Genomic DNA, 15,252 nt, shown 5'->3' on the forward strand with positions numbered 1-15,252 from the left:
TAGAAACCTTATTCAAGGTCAGAAGTCCAAGGGCTGCAGAAATATCCAGATAGGCATATGGAAACTGTCATACTGGGGAAGATTGGCCTTTGTTCTTAGGTGTAGCCTGAAGAAACTCGCAAACTTCTGGAATTGGCCTTGCAGTTGGCTGGGCAGCCATCATTTCCAACATGGTGTATCAGGCTGGTGGAGAGATGGACCTGAGGTACCACTCCCAGCCTCCTATGATCTGTCTGTGTCATTCTTGGAATCCAGAATTCTCACATGACCCAGGGAGGGCATGAGGTGCTGAGAGAGCTTGGAGTCAAAACAAAGGTTCATAGAAGCAACGTTGAACCTTACCTAAGCCCTGTGATCATGGAAAACTATTGGAGGTTCCCTCATACTTTGGCGTTCTGGCAAAGGGCTTACTGCAAAGAACCACCTTTCCATTTAGCACACAGATAAGACTCATCAATGCCCTCTATTTACCTGTGACATGACCACCCACAGACCCTCCAAATTCCCATTCTTTGCCTCATAAATGATTAGCCAAACTGCCTGTGTCCACTGATCAACTGGAACAAGATACTTGTTAATCACACTTTGACTAGGATTCTCTCCTTCCCCCAGGCCTCTGAACTTTGTCCCAGGCTCAGCTTGAAGCAGTGTGCAGCCCCTCCTAAGAGTAGGCTGCCCTGAGGTAAAATCTTATCTTCTGATTGATCACACCACCCTTTCATCCCACTTGCCTACAGTTCATTTTAGCCTTGTTTATTCCTCTGTAGAAAAGAAAATCCCCTTTCTGCCTGACTCTCAAGATTCTTGTAGAATGCGTGATCACAGTGCTCTCCGTATTACCATAGGACACCTTCCCTATTGCAATAGTGCCTTTACTCTCTTTGCAATAATTATTTTGAATGAAGTCTCTTCTTTCTAAGTCTGGATTTGCTTTTATATGACAACAGCATATGGTGAGTTTGTGGCCAGAGGCAAACGGCCAAGGCCACTGACTCCAGCTGTGGGTGCCAGTAGGATGCCCCAAGGCTCAGATGGGGCCCTCTGCACCCCAGGGACAAGACTAGACAAATGCTCCATGGTATATAGGTCAGTGGGGATCAGAGGATGTCGATTAGACTTGGAGCTCCTTTGCCACAGTGATGGGGTCTCATGATTCCCTCCTTAAGCCAATTGACATTTTGGAGAACTGGGGCTGCAGTGCTCCTGGGGACTGACAACTCAGAAGAAATAAACTGTTTCTTCCAGCTTAAAAGACTTTTTTGAATGTGATATTGTTACTGAAAAGTGTGTGTGTGTGTGTGTGTGTGTCTGTTACCAGCAAGGACTTATGAGACTTATGAGGGTGACTAACTCTGTTAAAAAAAACATGGACAAAAGCCACATTTTCTTAGTGCAGTTGATAGTAGTGTGTGCAAATTTGCCACCAGCTATACTAGAATTATGAATCAAAGAAAACAAGATGATATTTCACAGCAATAAATGTAGGATCCTGCCTTTGGGTTCAAAAACATGTAAGTACAGGATGCGAATATTTGGTTTAGGAACAACACAGCAGTACTCAGGAAGAAACAATTAGCGGTTGTATTAGTCAGGAATTTTTTGGTTGCCACTTACAGAAACCAAGCTGGGATTAGGCAAAAGGGCAAAAAGGGAATTTATTGACTCTCAGAATCCAAGAACAACCAGACTGAGGGAAGAGCAGGGAAGGCTGCTAGGTTTCAGGGATAAATAGGCAAGGGACACAAAAGCCCTGGGCTCTCTCCGCTTCTTGTCTGAGCTGGCCTCTCTTTGGGTGGCATTCTCTCTTCTGTGTTTTATTCTCTCTTGCTACAGACCATCTTTCTGCACAGGGCAGGATTATGGCCCTTAAATGCTTCTGAAGATCATCTCTTCTAACTTTTGCTAGTGGACTTGGAAGAGGCTGGCTCTTCAGATGCTACAGCCAGACAAGACCTGAGGAAGAATTCTGATAAGAAACCTGGTAAGGGCTCTCCTTGCAGCCAGGGAGACAGAATCATGTCAAAAAGTGGCAGTTCTCAAGATAGCCATTTAAACATGCTTACGGGGAAGGAGGAAGAGAGAGGGTTGTTTAAAATTTTCAAGAAGTAAAAGGAGTTTCTGGATAAATAACTCCGTAAGGTCCAAGTATAAGCAGGTGGTCATTGTTAATATGAAGCCAGATGTAGGCTGTGTTTTAGAGACACTCGTACAGTGGAAGGTGCATCCACAGACATAAAGATTAGGGTGAATCAGGTAGTGCACCTGGGGTTGGGCTTTTGTTTTGGGGGTCATGTTTAGAGGAGATGATAGACTAAATGGAGGTTGTTGTGAGGAAAGCAACTAGACTGGTGGGATAATTCAAATCATTCCATATTATTGCTAATGCTGCTATCTTCAGGAAATCCTGAAAGAACCAGGGACATTTAGACTGGAGAGAAGAAGGTCTGGGGACATAGTAGCTGTTGTCAGCTGCTTGTATTCTTTATGAATTAGTGTATAGCAACTTCAGAGCCACAAACTTTCATGCAATATAAAGACTTTCTCACCATTGAAATCATGTGGGGTAGATGGGCCTGTATGATGGAACAGTGAGATAACAATACATGGCAGCATAGGATTCATTTATGCACGCCTTCATCCCTTCGTTCATTCAGCAAATAGTTATTCGTTAACAAATAGACAACATTAGCAAGCAGACAAGTTCTGCAAGAGCAGCTCATCACGGTACTGTCTACACTTAGCACCGTGTCTGGTATGGACTAGTCCTGTATTAGTATTTGCTATGTGAATGGAGCATATACGAATGAATGATGGGGTGTGGTCACTGTGCTGGGTACTGGCAATGACCATAGGACTCTCAAGGAACTGATAATCTAATACCCCAGGCAGCTGATCACCCAATGATGATGACTTGTGTGCAGGGCTCTGAGGGACATGCATGCAGGTTGCTTTGAAAGGATGATTATTAGGCCATTTTCATGCTGCTGATAAAGACATGCTCAATACTGGGTAATTTACAAAGAAAAAGAGGTGTAATGGACTCACAGTTCCATGTGGCTGGGAGGCCTCACAATCATGGTGGAAGGCTAAAGACACGTCTTACATGGTGGTGGCAAGAGAGAATGACAGCCAAGCAAAAGGGGAAACCCCTAATAAAACCATCAGATCTCATGAAACTTATTCACTACCACAAGAACAGTGAAAACCGCCCCCACGATTCAATTATCTCTCACGGGGACCCTCCCCCAACACGTGGGAATTACGGAAGCTACAATTCAAGATGAGAGTTGGGTAGGGACACAGTCGAACCATATCAGGATGGTATGGCAGAAAGTGCTGTTGAAAGGGCTGGCAGAGCTGGGACCTTCTTAGGAAAAGGTGGTCAAGGTGGAGAAGAATGGGAAGAGCCTTCCCAGAGGGAGGGAGTGCAGTAAAGGGGAAGAGGTGGCCCAGGTGCAGCCTCCTGCTCCTGGTTACAGCCCTGTAGACCTCACTGTGCTCTGGTGGTGTCCCTTCCATTTCCATGGTTCGATTCCCATTCCTGCCCCAGATATGTGCAGAAATGGAGTGGGCAGCAAGGGACCCCTGGGTGGACTGAGGAGGCCTTTAGCCTGGCTTCTCCCCACCTATGTATGGGGAGGGAACAAAGCCCTAGAATCACTGAGGCAACCTATCCTCTTCCTCAGGAACCCTTTACTTGCTCCTGCCTCAGAGCTTTCCTGTTCCCATTTCCAGTCCTTCCCTTATCCAACCTGACTTTCTTTCTCTACTATATGTAAGGTGATATTTGTGATATGAGGTGCAATGTGATCTCCTCAACTCAACGTCATAAAGGTATAAATGATGGACCAGGTGTAATCTGTTACCCATTCAGGGTTCACTTACATGTGAGTATAAGTGAAAACTTAACTTTTTTTTAACCACAGCAAAGACATCCTCAGTGGTAAATTTTAGCCATCTTCAATAAAAAAGGGAGGACTTGGAGAATTTGTGAGAAGGATTCACTTCTGTACCCCCCACCCTCAAGACTGTTTTTCACATGGTGAGTTGTGGCTTGAGAAATCAATTTTGTGTTTCACAATTAGCATTTTTTAAAGAACAAAATAGAATTGAGTGGAATGAAATAGAATAGACAAAAATATTGAGTTTATAACATAACAAGGGTAAGTTATGTTTCATAAAATGCATTTCAGGTAAATATGTGTGTGCAACATCATACATGTCATGTTGTAAAATATGTTTTTACTGTCAGTTGTAGCCCAAACAAAAGTTTGAAAAATATTGTCTTAAGTTTACCCTCTGGAAAAGTACAATTTGAATTTGATCTGAATGAGCCGGTCTTATTAAAGAATCAAGATGGTGTTGGCTAGACTAGCTTTTGCTTTGTGGTGGGTTCTAAGAATATTTTTATTTTTTCTTTGTCCCATATCAGATGAGTGGGAGTCTCTCAGTTTTTCAAGTCCTCTCAGGAAGCAAAACAACATGAAGTAGTAACAATTGCTTCCTACTTACCTAAGCAAATGCTTTTTGCTTGTGATTTCCCCAGGACTGCTATTTCTAAGCACCTTTGAGGATTACAGTAATTAGTAATGCATATATGTCATCCACAAAAGCAAACTAGACTGGACTTTTCCATTTGCTAAAGGCAGGAGAACAAGTTGAATTAAATAAGGTCACTATTTGAAGAATAAATCTTGAGGAAGAGAAGAGCCAGTAGTAGTATTGCAAAGCATAACCCTGTTCCCAAAGACATGCCGAGCCCTGGAGACTAGGGCATGCGGTGAAGGAGCTGAAGAATGCTCAAAACTGTTCTCAATGATTATTCCATTTTGGGGCAAATGTACGTGAAAATGGAGTACCAGAGAAACAGTTATATGCCAGAAAAACCTGAGCTCTGAAGAGAGGCATGGAGAACTCAATTTCACCGAGTCCAGAGGATGACTGAAAATGCCGAGATAGGCTCAAGGTGAAATGGATCCCACTGGAAGTTCAGAAGGACAGTTTTGAGAGTTTCTACCCCAGGGAAACCACTCAGAATTGTACACTGGATGTTTACATGATGAAATTGGCCTTGAGCCTGTGCCACCCAGATGCCAAAACAAAACAAAATGAAACAAAAACACCTCAAAATGCAAAACAATTCTTTGGCCAAACTGATAGTGAGTAATGATTAACAAAATGTTCTTTTCCTTGGTGAGATGCCTAGAAGAAAGACTCTATCTCCTAGGTGACTTGAAGAGGCCTGTGTGTTCTCATGTCCTGGGGAGATGAAGACAGAGCTAACGCCTCTCCTACTGGTGAAGTTCCCTGACTTAGGTAGTTGTTATGGATCAGACTGCCTCCTAATTACATTCTGATTATTTTAAAAGTGAAACTCCAGGATGCAGTGGACCAGTGAGCAATTCCTCCCGTTTCTCAGAGTCCTCAGACTCTGCCAGTCAGCGGCTACCTTCATGATATAATATTCCCAGAGCTTCAGAACATATCCTTGATACTACAGCCCCCACCGAATTCCACATTACTTAGCCCCAACTAGAATACAACACACTGGAAGAGCCACTTCTAAGCCTTATCCATTCTCTAAATTTTAGTATGAAAGATTCTTACTTATGGAGGAGTCATGGGGGAAGGCCAGGAATACCAAATGTTATCAACATTTCTCTCGCACTTGGCCCCACGCGATTCAAGCTGACTTGTTCATAGTTTAACATATAAATAAGGCTCTATAAAGAAGCAGTGAAATTAAAAGTGGCAAGCAGGGTCCCAGTAGCTGCTATTTTAGGAAGATTCCGACCACCCTGATTATCGGGAGGAGGAAGGGTGACGCCGTTGGCGTTGACGACATTGACAGAGACATGGCAAGCATAATCTTTTGAACAGAGACCTTTGCTTAGAAATGAATGGCCTGTCTCAGATTCTCACAGAGTTACAGGAATTACACCCAATAGGATCCAAGTTTCACTGGAAATGGTTTATGGATCAGAGAAGTATGTTTGGGGAGACAGTTGAAGAAAATTCAGTAAAAGCTATAAAATGTAAATGAAGCTTAAGAGGCTGGAGCCCTCCATGAACGCCTGTAAGGAGTCTTTCCCAAGTAGAATTCTTTTGGAAAGGTAATTTTGGATTTCATACTTCACCATTTACAGCTCAGTGTGTGCATCTCTCCTGTGCGGATGCTGGGTGAGCATATTCTAACATCTCCCTTGATGTTCCATGCTGCTTAGCGGAATGCATGAGTTTCTCAGATAAATGTCTGAAGGAAGAAAGGAAAATCTAAAGAGAAAGAAAAGGAAAGGATACAAGGGGGAAAATGGAAGAAAGTAAAAGAAAGAAAAAGAAACAATTCCAAAGAAATGGCCTAGAAAATAGAATTCATACGGAAACAGAGACAGGCTTCATTTATTCTGCTTCACGGCCTGGCTGCAGCCAGGACTCATGTCTGCTTTCTTGTTCTGGAAGCAGAGTAGACCTTGTTTGTCTGGCCCCTGGGGTTATGACCAGACGTGAGATTGTAGAATGAGCAGTGCACAGAGGGGACTAGCCAGGTGTAGTGATCTTAGAGAGCTAAGAGAAGGAGCAAATGAAGAGCAAAAGAGGGAGCCCAGAAGGCATTCTGTGGGAAAGAATCAGGTAAGTGGATTTCCTATACACACGGCATTGTGCTTTGCAGGTTATGCAAACTAACAGTAGATGTATGAGGTTGGTCTTGGTCCAGAGTAGGCCCTCAGCACATAGTTGCTGGATGAATTCAGTTCTGATAATGGAGCTAAGGGTGGCAGAGAAATAGGTGCTAAAAGACTTAAGGGAATAAACGATTTTCAAGCATATTGGAACCATTTAGGTTTCAAGTTGATTTGCCAATTATAAATCACTTTATTTGTTTGGTGAAGTGGATTCCTAACGATCATATTCATAACATGTTTTTTGTTCTTCTGTGGTCACCGTATGGACCACTTACTAATTCTAGACTCTTCAGTGTTTTCTTCTTGTGACTTGTGACTTGGAGGCCAAGCCAGAGACGTAACTGGCAACTGGTCGCTTCTGTAAGGGACCACCCTTTCCCCTTCCGGTTTCCTTACTCCCCACTGCCACCACCCTTGTCACTCAGGAAGGACTGGGACTACCATGGAAAACGTCGATAACTGCCACTGCTTGCTTATGTTCACTGAAGACCTAGACTTCTGTCACGGCCATCACCCAAAATGTCCTTGTTGAAGTCCCTTTCTGGAATCCCCATCCCACTCTCAGGAGGTCTGCTGACCACAGAAAGAACAGAAGGAAATGAAGGGGAGACCCAGCAACCACATCCTCTAGTTCTGAGTTGGAGCTTGGACTGTTTTTATTTCAAAAACACAGTTGCAATTGGTCATGAGATTTCATGGTACTGTTGGGTAGTACTCTACTTCAGGCACAAATGAGTTAAGGAGGCTTCTGGGGGTTGGCTTGGAATCTAACCACAATGTTTCTATGGCAAATTGACTGCTAATTTGCCAATAATCAACTTAGAAAAGACTGTCAGAGTCAAGACATATTCACTTAGAACTAACGAAATTGAATATGGTCTAAAATTTCATATTTCAGATTCTGCAAAAAACTCAGATGGCTCTAACTTGTCTGAATTAGGACTTGCAAATAAATTCTATTGAATACATCCTATTCCAGCAGGCTTTACCTCATCACAGGCAGCTTTGCCCATAGGGAAAGAGGCAATAAAGTTTAATATTCTGGTGGTACTAACACCTTCGTGATGTTTGTAGAGAGAGCAACATTGCGCCAAGTGAACAAGAAAAGAGGAAGTTCTCGAACCACTTCCAAAGGGTTGAGGCTGAAGAGCAGATGTCTATGGGCTGCCCAAAAGTCTGCCACATGGCCCAATAGTTCTACCGCTGCTGAAACCCCAAGTCTACAACTCAGGGTGGTCTGGAAGTGAAGGATTGTTTTCTTGAGAGTGGTTTCAAGAATGTAGCTCCTCACCTAATAAAAGGAATGTGTAATGATTAACTGGGTCTAATATTAGTATCTGAAAAATAAAGAGTAATTGGGCCTGGTATGAAAGAGAATAAACCTTGCACGCACCCACTGCCAGGTAAAATCTGTTCTTTTTCAGTCATAAATCTTTCTTGGACGCCAGAGAAGAATTTCACTTCCGTCAGAAACACTGAGTGAACCAAAGAGAAAGAACGTGTTGTTTTGGAGATGAAAGCATATTGAGTTGAGAGCTTTTGCTGTCTTTTCTGTCTGTTTTTCTGGCTTCTTTCAAATGATATCCTTGACTTGGCCATGCCTTACGTTGTTTTGCACAAGATAGGGCAGTACTGAGGAAAGGTTGGGATGGGCCATTTGCTTCAAACTTTAGCTTTAGCCGGAGAACTTACATCTGATGTTGAATCTCACTGTTCTCCAGAGTTGACCATTGGTTAAACATCTTTGGAGATCAAACTCTCGACAATTGTGAAGAATAATTAGATTTTAGGGGATGAAGAATAATAGATTTTAGGGTATTCCTCAAGAACACCACTAATCGAGATGCAGAGGTTCAATAGATTTGTTCATCAAATAAGGTAACCACTGTCACTGAACCAGAGTTTCAAATTAGTAGCAGCCACTTTACTTATGTAATCTAGTTTGTCTTCATGAAATCATTTGATACAGGGCAGTGGTTCTCAAAGTGTGGTCCTCACAGCATCAGCATCACCTAAGAACTTACTGGAAATGTATGTCCTTGGGTCTTACCCTGACTTACTGGGCCAGCAATCTGTCTTTTAGTAAACCCTCAAAATCATTCCAGTGCTCACTAAAGTTTGGAAACCACAGGTGTAGGCAGTATTATCACTATATAATTCATTACATGCCATCATGTCATTGATCTTTCCATCATGTCATGGATCTTTCAAGTCTCTTACAGATAAAGCTTTCAATGGTAAATTCCAGATTTCCAAGGGTCTTCAGTACCACACATGCAGTAGGCAATTGGTAAATATTTCTTATAAAAGCTGTCTCTCTGATATAGTAGACATCTCCTTCCCTGTGTCCCTCCCTCCCTACCTCCCTCCCTCCATTCCTCTATTTCTCTCTTCTTTTCGCCCTTCTTTTACCTGCCTATGTCACTTTAGGGAATAGCCTCTTACCCTTTCCATATGTTTTAGATAGAGCTGATAATCAAGTGGATCTTATCTCACCTGCCACTTGGCAGCCACTTAACGCAGGCTGACCAATCAAATTGTCCCACTCCCTGGACACAGTGATTGGTCCAAAAATTCTAGCAGGGCCGCTGAAAATATTTGGGGTTGGAGAAGAGTGAGATGAAGAAGAGACCCTCCCTATTCCCGACTTTGTGAGCATCAAGAAACCAGGTGAATTTGGAGCTTCAGGAGGCACACTGACTTCCACGTGGAGACAGTCTGCCTGGGAACGAAGCCAAAATAGAGAAAAGCAAAGTCAAGTGTAGGAGCAAGAGAGGGGCAGGGAGCTGATGTCATCTTTCAAACTCACGGAGTCACCATGCCTTGAAGCCAGAGTCAGCTCTGTCCTTGGACTTCATATTCAATTCAACATTCCCTATGAATACCTTAACCTCGGATCTTTGGGGACATCTACATTAATTACCTTATTTTTCCTGATTGCAAAATCAAGAAATACACATATAAATTTGAACTTAGTAGAATTACATCATGTAGAAGATCAAAGTCCCTTGTGGTCACTCTCACTTCCTTGAAAATGACTGCATATACTTTTATATATATTTCTTCAGCTTTTTTCTACCAATATGCTAAGAAATGGGACATTAATTCAGATTTTTCTTGATGTCTCAGTTTTTCAGAGGCCCATAAAGCCAAGAACAAAATAAGAGATGCCAATATCTACCTTTTAGAGTGGGGTTAACAGACCATTTACACAGAATTTGCAAAATTACTGATCCAGGAGTGGGATTGGCCTTATTAGCTCACACAAGAGGTTCTATTAGAAAAACCTGTGAATTCACAAGGAAGTTAACAAGGTCAGTAGGAGCACATCTCTGGAGAACATTTTCAGTATGGTGGGAATAATCCCCATCCTGGGGCTATGGGGACAGGGAGTACTTATCTCTTACCTTAAGCCAAGTGGGGGAGAAGGCTTCACAAAAAATCACTCAGAGGCCCTCATATGCAACTACTGGAATTTGGGAAGTGCAGTGCTTGGTATCTCATTGATTCCTAAAGTCAGCTGCTGTCACCTGCAGAGCAGCAGAGGCAAGAGATGAGACTGAACTCATAATTTGATTTGATTTGACGTGATTTCCCTTTTGACTATCTGCCAACTGTTTCCAATTTGGAACCATTGCAAACTATGAAATCACCTGCCCAGAGTGCATTTATCTGGTTTGGTTGACGAATGGGAAACCTTCCTCTATCACATCCCATCATGCATTTCTCCTCTAAACCCATGACCTTTCTCTTACACTGTCCCGAGTCATCATTCCCCTCCTGTGCTGCCTCCATACAACAAACTTGGGCACAGCACAGACGAGGATGTCATTATTGTGTGAAGTGAATCTGTAAGGTGAGCTACGTGTCCAATGACTTCAGTGACAAGTCCACAGACAATGGAAGCAATTTCACAGCAATTTCCAGGTCTATGTTCCAGTTAACATCAGAGCTTTCTGGAACTACAGCTCTTTTTCTAGACACTATGACTATTGTTTCATCCCCAGTTTTTTCTCTTTGCACCCAAATGAACTCCACTATGTAAAATTCTTGAGTTCTGCCTATGAAACCTTCCCACATAGAATCTCCTCTTTCCCGAGCATTGATTTAGCCCCTAGGTTCTACTGTCTTACAAATATTGTAAGAACGTTACTTATAACAACCATTTATTAACTTTAAGTGGGTATATTTTTACCACAGTATCGCATTTACTACTCATGACATCCCTGTGAGATATTATTGTCTCTATTTTGAAGATGAGGAAATGGAGGCTCAGAGGAGTAGAATGATCTGCTCAGCAAGTTGGAAGTGGAGCCAGGATAAGAATTCAGATTTTTTTGATTTGCAAAGTCTACAATCTTTTCCTTACAACCTCACCTCCTCAGCTCCTTGCTCTCGGTAGCCACAGAATTACATTCAGTTCCATTAGCTTTAACGATTCCTCTCTTCTATACTCCACTGTTTCTCTTCAGACTCCTTGGAGTTTCTTCAAACACTTTCAGAAGTTTCTAGCAGTAGAGTTATATTTCAAGTACTTTGACACTCTGACCCTGGTCAGACGGAGCACTGCCAGTCTACAAAGGAATTTTGAGGAACAAATTTCTTTAGCTGATAATTCAACTTGAATATTTGAGACTTCTGTTCAATTAACTTTTCCATAGAAGTAGAGTCTGAAATTCCCATTTGTGGGACCAGGGAGCTTTCTAAAAACAACAAGACTTTCTTTTTCCATAGCACTTGAGAAAATGTCAAAAAAATGTCGGCAAAGTACTCTTGAAAATCATTGTTTCATTATCACTCTGTATGTCTATAATGTATTTGTTTTTTTCTCTGCCCATATTATTCTTAGCTACTACCTGTTCTAATATTTGTTCTATCTAATTGTTTTGGTAGCTTTTCAGTTAAAAAAACAATGATCTTTAATGATAATACTGGCTCTTGGTGTATCCATACCATTTTTTAAAAGTTGACATCACTTAATAATGGAAATAAATAATAAATGCAACATGAATAAGGAGCTATTTTCACTTGTATGTGATTGTCAGAACAAATGCAAAGTGATTTTTTTTGCATCTGATTTCAAAATTTACACTTTCTTTAAAAATACCCCTTCAAATATATTAGTTTTTAATCTTAATCTGTTTAAATATTTGATTTCCTGATTTATATATTCATGGAAAGTGGCTGGGATTAACAACATTTATTCTTGGGTTTTGGGAAAAAATGACATAATTTCTTAATTTTGTATGTCCAAACCCAAAAACATGAGACAGGAAATGGCATTTGTAGTAAATGTTTACATACATAACCTTGCTTGACCTTCAGAACAACCCATTGAAATATTATCACTATTTACAGGGTGAGAAACTGAAGGTCAGAAGGCTCTTATTCTACAAATATTGATTAAGGTTTACAGGGCCTATGGGAGGAGGTGTGCAATGGGGACGTTTGGTCCAACCTGCAGGCTTAAGAGGGATGTTCATTTTGGCTGCTATTAAGTGGAGATTTTGTCCATGGAAACAGGGTCTGTTCTTGTTTCTGATGCCAGCTTTAACCTAGAATTACTCTTCTATCTTTCCCAAAAAGCCACATTGCTGTCATTTCAGAAACTGCGACCGTCACTCAGAGTTACTGTGAGATGACAAGCTGCAAGGGTTGCCAGATAAAATATAGGACACACAGTTAAATTTGAAGAAATGAATCATTTTTAATACAAGTATGTTCCATTCCATATTGGGACATACTTATATTTTTAAAAATTACTTGCTGTTTATCTGAAATTCAATTTTAACCAGGTATCCTGTATTTTTATTTTCTAAATCTGGCAACCCTACAAGTCGGCTTCCCAGGCAAGAAGCAGTTGGTGGCCTGGCCCAAGCTTTAAGGATAGTGAATCCATTAATAACACCATGGGAGGTGGAAAACTGGAGAGGCTAAAGCTGGACTCAGTTGCTTGGAGTTCATATTCCTGGTTCCTGCATCGTTACTAGATTCCTGCATCTTCCGGAGCTTCAGTTCCCCTCTCTGTAAAGCGGTGGACCACAGCAGTCCATTTCCTTAGGATTGTTGTGAGAATTAATGCAATAATCCAGAATATCTATCACATAGTAAGTGCTCAATAAACTGTTTTTAATGTTAGTAATTCTATATACTGCCAGAGGAACACAGTAATGGTAATCCTTTAAATTATCCACAATCTATTTATATATCTACCTGTATCTATGTCTATAGACATATATCATCTGTCTACATCCATATATATGATTTATATCAGGGGTTATTTAACCGGACAGGACATGTGTACCTAGTAACTGCACTGTCTGGTGAATCTCTTAAAAATATGTTTCTCTATTTTTAGACAGCTTTGTATTGAGTTGTCTATGTTATTGTTATTAGTTTCAACTCTGGTTCATGAAAAAGGAAAGTGTACTGTATTAAGTTAAAAATTTTAAAAATATAATATGTTTAACTTCAACATTGTTTGGTTATTTCATAATATTTTCAGACTTTTAATGTATAATGTATTGTACACTTTTAATGTGTGGATTTGCTGAGTTAGAAACTATTGTTCCAAGACACCCCAAATTTCCTAGATTTCAGTGTTAATTAGGAAATAAGTAAAAGTGCAACTATTGTATAGTGAATAGTGAATATTGAATATTGAATAGTGAATAGAACGCCTCCCGTGGTGTTATTAGTGGATTCACTATCCTTAAATCTTGGGCCAGGCCACCAACTGCTTCTTGCCTGGGAAGCCAACTTCTAGGGTTGCCAGATTTAGCAAGTAAAAATATATCTGAATAGTGAATATATTGCAGTTTCATGAATATCATTATCTATCATTTATATTTATATTTACATCTATATAGCATAAACTCTACTCATTTATCTTTTCACCCAAGGTTACCATATAATTCTACTTGAAACTCATCAATCTAGTAATAGTTACATATGAGGATGAAAGGATAGAATAAAGGACCTCAGCATGTATGAGATATTTGAATTTTCGTGATGCTTTCAGAAGTCTGGTGGTGACTATGTTCCTATTATTGTGTTTGGCCATGTGGGAACATGAAAAGCTGAATAAGAACTAGGGGGTTTACAATTTATTCCAGGGTGGAAGGATGGGGAATCAAACATGCATATAAGCAACCATGGTACAAAACAGCAAATGATAAAGGCCTTACAATGAACGCTGATAACACATGCCATACGACTAGAGGTGTTTGTTCAGTTACAATGACAAGTTCTACAATGACAACTGCCACATTGAACAATGATAACTTTAAGGTAAAATACTTCCCCATTGAAGTTTAATTTTTCATTTTCTTTTCTTTTCTCTTCTCCTCTCCTTCCCTCTTCTCTCCTTTTCTGATAAATACAGATAGTTACCTTAAGATCAACACGAAAGGTGACATTTTGAAATAGTATCACGTGATATCACTAAAAAGCATACTTTAATGTTTTCAAAACTGCAAAAACAGCTGGGCATGGTGGCGTGCCCCTGTAGTCCCAGCTGCTCAGGAGGCTGAGGCAAGAGGATGGCTTGAGGCCAGGAGTTTGAGACCAGCCTCTGCAACACAGAGAGACATTTTCTCTTTAAAAAATTGCAAAATAGGCTGGGTGCGGTGACTCACACCTGTAATCCCAGCACTTTGGGAGGCTGAGGTGGTGGATCACCTGATATCGGAGTTCGAGACCAGTCTGACCAACATGGTGAAACCTCGTCTCTACCAAAAATAAAGAAAATTAGCCGGGCATGATGACAGGTGCCTGTAATCCCATCTACTCGGGAGGCTGGGGCAGGAGAATGGCTTGAACGCAGGAGGTGGAGGTTGCAGCGAGCCAAGATTGTGACATTGCACTCCAGCCTGGGTGACAAGAGTGAGACCTTGTCTCAAACAAAAATTGAAAAATAATTTCAGACATACAAAAAGTATATGAAATAATATTTTAAACCAAATTAAAATGGATTTTTTTTTTTTTTTTTTTTTTTGAGACAGAGTCTCACTCTCACCCAGGCTGGAGTGCTGGCACGATCTCGGCTCACTGAAAGCTCCGACTCCCAGGTTCACGCCATTCTCCTGCCTCAGCCCCCCGAGTAGCTGGGACTACATGTGCCTGCCACCACTCCCAGCTAATTTTTGTATTTCTAGTAGAGACGGGGTTTCACCGTGTCAGTCAGGATGGTCTTGATCTCCTGACCTCGTGACCTGCCTGCCTCGGCCTCCCAAAGTGCTGGGATTACAGGTGTGAGCCACCGCGCCCAGCCTAAAATGAAATTTTTTTATGTTTACTCTTTTTTTCCCATAAGTGAACAGAACTATTTACCAGCACACAATACTATCCAGGGCCTAAGCAGATGTAGTAACCCCGTCCTGTTGGGATTTGTTGGTGTCACTGAAAGTCACCACAGTCTTTAGCAAAGTAATCTGTCAGTATGCATCAAGTGCCCCAATGATGTTCACGTCTTTGTCTCAATAATCCTGCATCCGAGCAACTAGTCTAAGAAAACAATAAGGGAAGAACCAGTTACACACAAATGTAAATGTGTGTGTGCATGTGTCTA

The sequence above is a fragment of the Piliocolobus tephrosceles genome, chromosome 4 (assembly GCF_002776525.5).
Source record: "Piliocolobus tephrosceles isolate RC106 chromosome 4, ASM277652v3, whole genome shotgun sequence".
NCBI lineage: Eukaryota > Metazoa > Chordata > Mammalia > Primates > Cercopithecidae > Piliocolobus > Piliocolobus tephrosceles.